The 6548-nt window shown below is 49.6% G+C and overlaps 1 pseudogene; it reads right to left on the reverse strand.

Moving 5' to 3' along the window:
- Positions 1-719: 719 nt before the first annotated feature.
- On the reverse strand, positions 720-864 carry LOC120023864 (annotated as a pseudogene).
- Between the last annotated feature and the right edge of the window lie 5684 nt (positions 865-6548).

A 6548-nucleotide genomic window follows, 5' to 3' on the forward strand; every position in this document is an offset into this window, starting at 1 on the left:
TGTGTGTGTGTGTGTGTGTGTGTGTGTGTGTGTGTGTGTGTGTGTGTGTGTGTGCGAGGTGCAAGGGGTGTAGGAGACGGACAAGGCATCACTTGTTTTGTTAAGTCTGGACTGGTGTTTGCCTTCAGGGGATAGTGTTTTCGGGCTTATGCCTTTTGTATACAGTAACATTTCTCAATAAGCATGACTGTCTGTGAGTAATTGTGTGTTTGTGGTATGAATTTGTGAAACTCCGTTGTTTCATGAATACATGTTGTTGAGAAATGGACTCTGCTAACAGGTCTCCTCTCTCTATAAGTGCAGGCTGTTAAACCTCAGATAGTATTTTTAGGGAGAAAATCATGCCCTTGTTTCTGTCTCCATCCATGCGTCTGTCTCTCTGTGTATATGTACACTGGACTAAAATAGCAGTATGGGCTCCTGTGAGAATAAACACAGGGGTTGCATCCCAGATGGCACCCTATGCCCTTCATAGTGCACTACTTTTGACCAGAGCCATGGTCAAAAGTAGTGCACTAAATAGGGAATAGGGTGCCATCTGAGACGCAGATAGGGAAATGTAACTGCTGGGTTTCACACAGGTCTAATAGACAACTGGAGGGGGGAAACACGGGGAAAGAAACTCTATAATGACAGAACTTCCTATGAAGATGTCTCAGCTCTTTGAGTGACGCCATAGTAAAGCCTACCCTTGTTTGTTTGTTTTTGTTTTTTACTCAGGGGAGGTTGTGGACGCAGTGCGCCACTACCACTAATTATGCAGTCGAGATTCCTACGTTTGTGAAATTTGCAGGGGTCATCAATGGCCGAGCCTTGGCCTGGGGGAACCTCCTTCGTGATCGAGGTACCCTGCTAGGTAAGTCGTAACTTGGGGATTTGAGGTGGGTTGTGGTGACCAGGATGTAAAGGGATAGTTGTTTCTGGTTGGAATGCGGTTTATGTTTATTCAGACCCAGAGATAATGATGTGCGGAGGTCTTCGCCAAACAGCTGGGTTTGCGTCCCAAATGGAACCCTATTCCCTACTTAGTGCACTACTACTGGCGTTAGCCTGGCGCTCTAGGGCTACCTTTACTCAGTGCTCCGGCCCGAATGCCACCATATTCCCTTGATAGTGCACTACGTTTGACCAAGGCCCATATAGGGAATAGGGTGCCATTTGGGAAGCACACTCAGTGAGATGTGGCATCAAAGTGTACCTACATGTACATATTACCTCAATTACCTCAACTAACTGGTGCCCCCACACATTGACTCTGTACCGGTAACCCCTGTATATAGCCTCGCTAATGTTATTTTATTGTTGCTCCTTAATTATTAGTCATTTTTCTTATTTTTACATTTTTGTCAAAACATTTTTTTTTTTACTTTAGTTTATTTTAGTAAATACTTACTTTTTTTCTTAACTGCATTGTTGGTTAAGGGCTTGTAAGTAAACATTTCACGGTAAGGTCTACACCTGTTGTATTTGTCACACGTGACAATAAAATGTGATTTGATTTGAGTGCTCCCTGTAACCGATAGTGACAGCTTGTTATGCCCTTTAGGACTGTCCTGTGCACAGTGGCACCTCCCAAATAGCACCCTACTCCCTACCTTTGACCTGCACTGTATAAGGAGTAGGCTACTATTTAAGGACACAGTAACTTTGAATTCACCTCAGTCTGCAGAGGTAAAGCTATTACTGTATTAAACGGCATGTGAGAGCAACGAGCGCATAGATCATGTAAGATGACAGGCAGGCAGAACAAACTTGATACGTCAAATCAGTGTGTATGCAGAATAGAGAGATACATTTTATTTATTTAACCTTTATTTTATCAGGGAGTCATACTGAGGTCAATATCTATTTTACAGATGAGCCCTGAATTACATAAATTACATAAAAACACACGTCAAAATCATAACAAAAACCAGACACAGTCATCAGTTATAAGTTCTTCAATCAGGTTTCTGAATTGCCCTAGACCAGTGGTTCCCAAACTTTTTATAGTCCCGTACCTCTTCAAACATTCAACCTCCAGCTGCGTACCCCCTCTAGCACCAAGGTCAGGGCACTCTCAAATGTTGTTTTTTGCCATCATTGTAATGAATACAATACATTTATTAAACATAATAATGAGTGTGAGTTTTTGTCACAACCCGGCTCGTGGGAAGTGACAAAGAGCTCTTATAGGTCTAGGGCACAAATAATATTATAATAATAATTGATAATTTTGCCCTTTATTTAACCATCTTACATGTAAAACCTTATTTGTTCATCGAAAATTGTGAATAACTCACCGCGGGTTAATGAGAAGGGTGTGCTTGAAAGGATGCACATAACTCTGCAATATTGGGTTGTATTGAAGAGAGTCTCAGTCTTAAATCATTTTCCACACACAGTCTGTACCTGTATTTAGTTTTCATGCTAGTGAGTGCCGAGAATCCACTCTCACATAGGTACATGGTTGCAAAGGGCATCAGTGTCTTAACAGGGCGATTTGCCAAGGCAGGATACTCTGAGCTCAGCCCAATCCAGAAATCTGGCAGTGGCTTCTGATTAAATTAAATTTTCACAGAACCGCTTGTTGCAATTTCAATGAGGCTCTCTTGTTCAGATATCAGTAAGTGGACTGGAGGCAGGGCATGAAAGGGATAAGGAATCCAGTTGTTTGTCTCATCCGTTTCGGGAAAGTACCAGCGTAATTGTGCACCCAACTCACTCAGGTGCTTCGCTAAATCACATTTGACAGTAAGATTGTCGGTAAGGTTGAGTTCATTTGCACACAAAAAAATCATACAATGATGGAAAGACCTGTGTGTTGTCCTTGATGCAGACAGAGAAGAGCTCCAACTTCTTAATCATAGCCTCAATTTTGTCCCACACGTTGAATATAGTTGCGGATTGTCCCTGTAATCCTAGAATCAGATGATCCAGGTGAGAAAAAACATCACCCAGATAGGCCAGTCGTGTGACAAACTCATCATCATGCAACCCAAGTGGCGTCAGTGACGGCATTGCGCGTACCCCTGAGGGAATACTTGCCCTAGAGGCACCAGAACATCACATTTAAGAACATTTTGAAGATTGTTCCACAAATACAGTGCAAAAAAAAGATTTCCCCAACTCAGTACAGACTGGTGGAATTTCCAGAGTTAGCCATTTCTGAGACCGGGGGTGGTAACTCATATGTCTAGGTTAGTAATGATGATTTGTTTTGTAACAGGGTTTTATAAAAGAAAACATAGCAGTGAATCAACCTACATGACATCAAAGAGGGCCAACCAATATTCTGGCAGAGAATGCAGTTATGAGTAGCTAGCCAGAGGGAGAAATCATTTTATGTTTGAATTAACCTTATTAAATAATTGAATTGTTATACTATAATATAATTTGTATTGCTTTGGCAACAGTGGTATGGCACTCCCATTCATGTCGAGGAGGAGGAGATGAAGAGGTTGGGAGGAGGGGGAGAAGAGAGGAGGAGGGTGAAGAAGGGAGAGGAGTGGAGAGAGGAGAGGAGATGAGAGGAGAGAAGAGAAGTGAGGAGGTGATGAGGAGGTGGGGATGAGGTGAGGAGGTGGAGAGGAGGAGGAGGTGGGGATGAGGTGAGGAGGTGGGGAGGGGGAGGAGGTAAGGAGTGGAGGTGGGGAGGAGGTGAGGAGGAGGTGGGGAGAAAAGGAGGAGGAGGTGAGGAGGAGAAGAGAGGAGGAGGATGAGATGGGGAGTAGGAGGAGATTAGGAGGAGGAGGAGTGGAGGTGGGGAGGAGGTGAGGAGGTGAGGAGGAGGAGGTGGTGAGAAAAGGAGGGGAGGTGTGGAGGAGGAGGAGGTGAAGAGGAGGAGAGGAGGAGGAGGTGAAGAGGAGGTGAGGAGGAGGAGGAGGTGGGGAGTAGGAGGAGACTAGGAGGAGGTGGAGAGGAGGAGGAGGTGAAGAGGTGATGAGGAAGTTGTGAAGAGGTGGGTAGGAGGAATAGGAGGAGGGGAGGAGGAGGAGGTGAGTAGGAGGTGGGGAGGAGGAGGAGGAGGAGGAGAGGAGGAGGAAGAGGTGGGGAGGAGGAGGAGGTGAGGAGGAGGACGAGGTGGGGAGGAGGAGGAGGTGAGGAGGAGGACGAGGTGGGGAGGAGGAGGAGAGGAGGAGGATAGGGAGAGGAGGAGGGTGAAGAATGGAGAGGAGAGGAGGAGGAGGATAGGAGAGGAGGAGGGTGAAGAAGGGAGAGGAGAGGAGGAGAAGAGAGGAGAGGAGTGGAGAGAGGAGAGAAGAGGTGAGGAGGTGATGAAGAGGTGGGGAAGAGGAGGTGGGGATGAGGAGGAGGTGGGGAGGAAAGGAGGAGGAGGAGGAGGTGAAGAGGAGGTGAGGAGGAGGATGAGATGGGGAGTAGGAGGAGGTTAGGAGGAGGTGGAGAGGAGAAGGAGGTGAAGAGGTGATGAGGTTGTGAAGAGGAGGTGGGTAGGAGGGAGGGGAGGAGGAGGAGGAGCAGGAGGTGGGGAGCAGGAGGAGGAGGAGGAGGAGGAGGAGGTGGGGAGGACGATGTGAGGAGGAGGAGGTGAGGAGGAAGATGAGTAAGAGGAGAGAAGGAGGAGGTAGAGGTGGGGAGGAGAAGAGAGGAGAGGAGGATATGGAGAGGAGAGGAGGAGAAGAGAGAAGAGGAGAGGAGGAGGGTGAAGAAGGGAGAGGAGAGGAGGAGAAGAGAGGAGAGGAGAGAGGCGAGGAGGTGATGAGGAGGTGGGGAAGAGGAGGTGGGGAGGAGGAGGAGGTGGGGATGAGGTGAGGAGGTGGGGAGGAAAGGAGGAGGAGGTGAGAATTGAGGGGAGGAGGAGGAGGTTAGGAGGAATAGGAGGAGAGGAGGAGGAGGTGAGGAGGAGGAGGAGGTGGGGAGCAAGAGGTGGGAAAGAGGAGGAGGTGAGAAGGAGGTGGGGAGGAAGTGGAGAGGAGGAGGAGGTGGGGAGGAGGAGGAGAGGGGGGGGAGGAGGAGAGAAAGGGAGGTGGGGAGGAGAGGAGGAAGAGGTGGAAAGGAGGAGAAGAGAAGGGGAGGTGGGGAGGACGAGGAGAGGAGGAAGAGGTGGGGAGGAGGTGAGGAAGAGGAGGTGAGGAGGAGGAGGTGAGGAGAGGAGGTGGGGAGGAGGAGGTGAGGAGGAGGAGGTGGGGAGGAGGAGGTGTGGAGGAGGAGGTGGGGAGCAGGCAGTGGGGAGGAGGAGGAGGAGGAGGTGGGGAGGAGGATGAAAGGAGGAGGAGGTGAGGAGGAGGAGGTGAGGTGGGTGAGGAGGAGGTCGGGATGAGAAGAGGAGGTGGGGAAGACGAGGAGGTGAGGAGAGGAGGTGGGGAGGAGGGGGAGGTGGGAAGGAGGAGGAGAGGAATAGGTGAGGAGGTGGGGAGGTGGAGGAGGTGAGAAGGTGGGGAGGAGGAGGTGAAGAGGAGGTGAGGAGGAGAAGAAGAGGAGGAGGAGGAGGAAGTGAGGAGGTGAGGAGCAGGAGAGGAGGTGGGTTGGTGGAGGAGGTGGGGAGAAGGAGGAGAAGGTGGGTGGGTGGAGGAGTAGGAGGGGAGAAGGTGGGTGGAGGAGTAGGAGGGGAGTAGGAGGTGAGGAGAGGAGTAGGAGGTGAGGAGTAGGAGGAGGAGGTGGGGAGGAGGTGGGGAGGAGGTGAGGAGGAGGAGGAGGAGGTGATGAGGTGGGGAGGAGGTTAGGAGGTTAGGAGGTGGGGAGGAGGAGGTGAGGAGGTGGGGAGGAGGAGGTAGTGAAGAGGACAGGAGGAGGGGGGGAGGAGGAGGAGGTGGGGAGGAGGAGGTAGTGAAGAGGTCGGGAGGAGGAAGAGGCGAGGAGGAGATGGGGAGGGAGATTTTACGACTCTGCTGATTAGACTGAGATAGAGGAGAAACACATCTGTTAATTCACTGCAGCAATGGACTCATCAGATAGACTGTGCTCATGTATCATATTTTCATTGGTCCATTACTTCTCCTACCCCATGCTAAGACCCCCCCCCCCCCCCCCCCCCCACTGCTACCTCCCTATTCCCTAATTTGGACCAGGACCCATTTTAACCAGAACCAAAGGGATAGGATGCTATTTAGGACACAGCATCAGACATAATCCAGACAGATATGAAACTGAACAGCTGATACTTTTGACACGGTCATTATTTCTCTCCATAAAAGTATGAATTGAGTTGTGTGAGAAGCAACCGAAACCGGAATATATCAAAATAAAAAGTCCCATCACTCAGTGGATGTCAGTACTTTCCAGACAGGGCAGTGTAATGTGAGGATACTGGGGATGGGTCAGTACTGTCCAGACAGGGCAGTGTAATGTGAGGATACAGGGATGTGTCAGTACTGTCCAGACAGGGTAGTGTAATGTGAGGATACAGGGGATGTGTCAGTACTGTACAGACAGGGCAGTGTAATGTGAGGATACTGGGGATGGGTCAGTACTGTTCAGACAGGGCAGTGTAATGTGAGGGTACAGGGGATGTGTCAGTACTGTCCAGGCAGGGCAGTGTAATGTGAGGGTACTGGGGATGGGTCAGTACTGTACAGACAGGGCAGTGTAATGTGAGGATACTGGGGATG

The sequence above is a fragment of the Salvelinus namaycush genome, chromosome 28 (genome assembly GCF_016432855.1).
Source record: "Salvelinus namaycush isolate Seneca chromosome 28, SaNama_1.0, whole genome shotgun sequence".
NCBI lineage: Eukaryota > Metazoa > Chordata > Actinopteri > Salmoniformes > Salmonidae > Salvelinus > Salvelinus namaycush.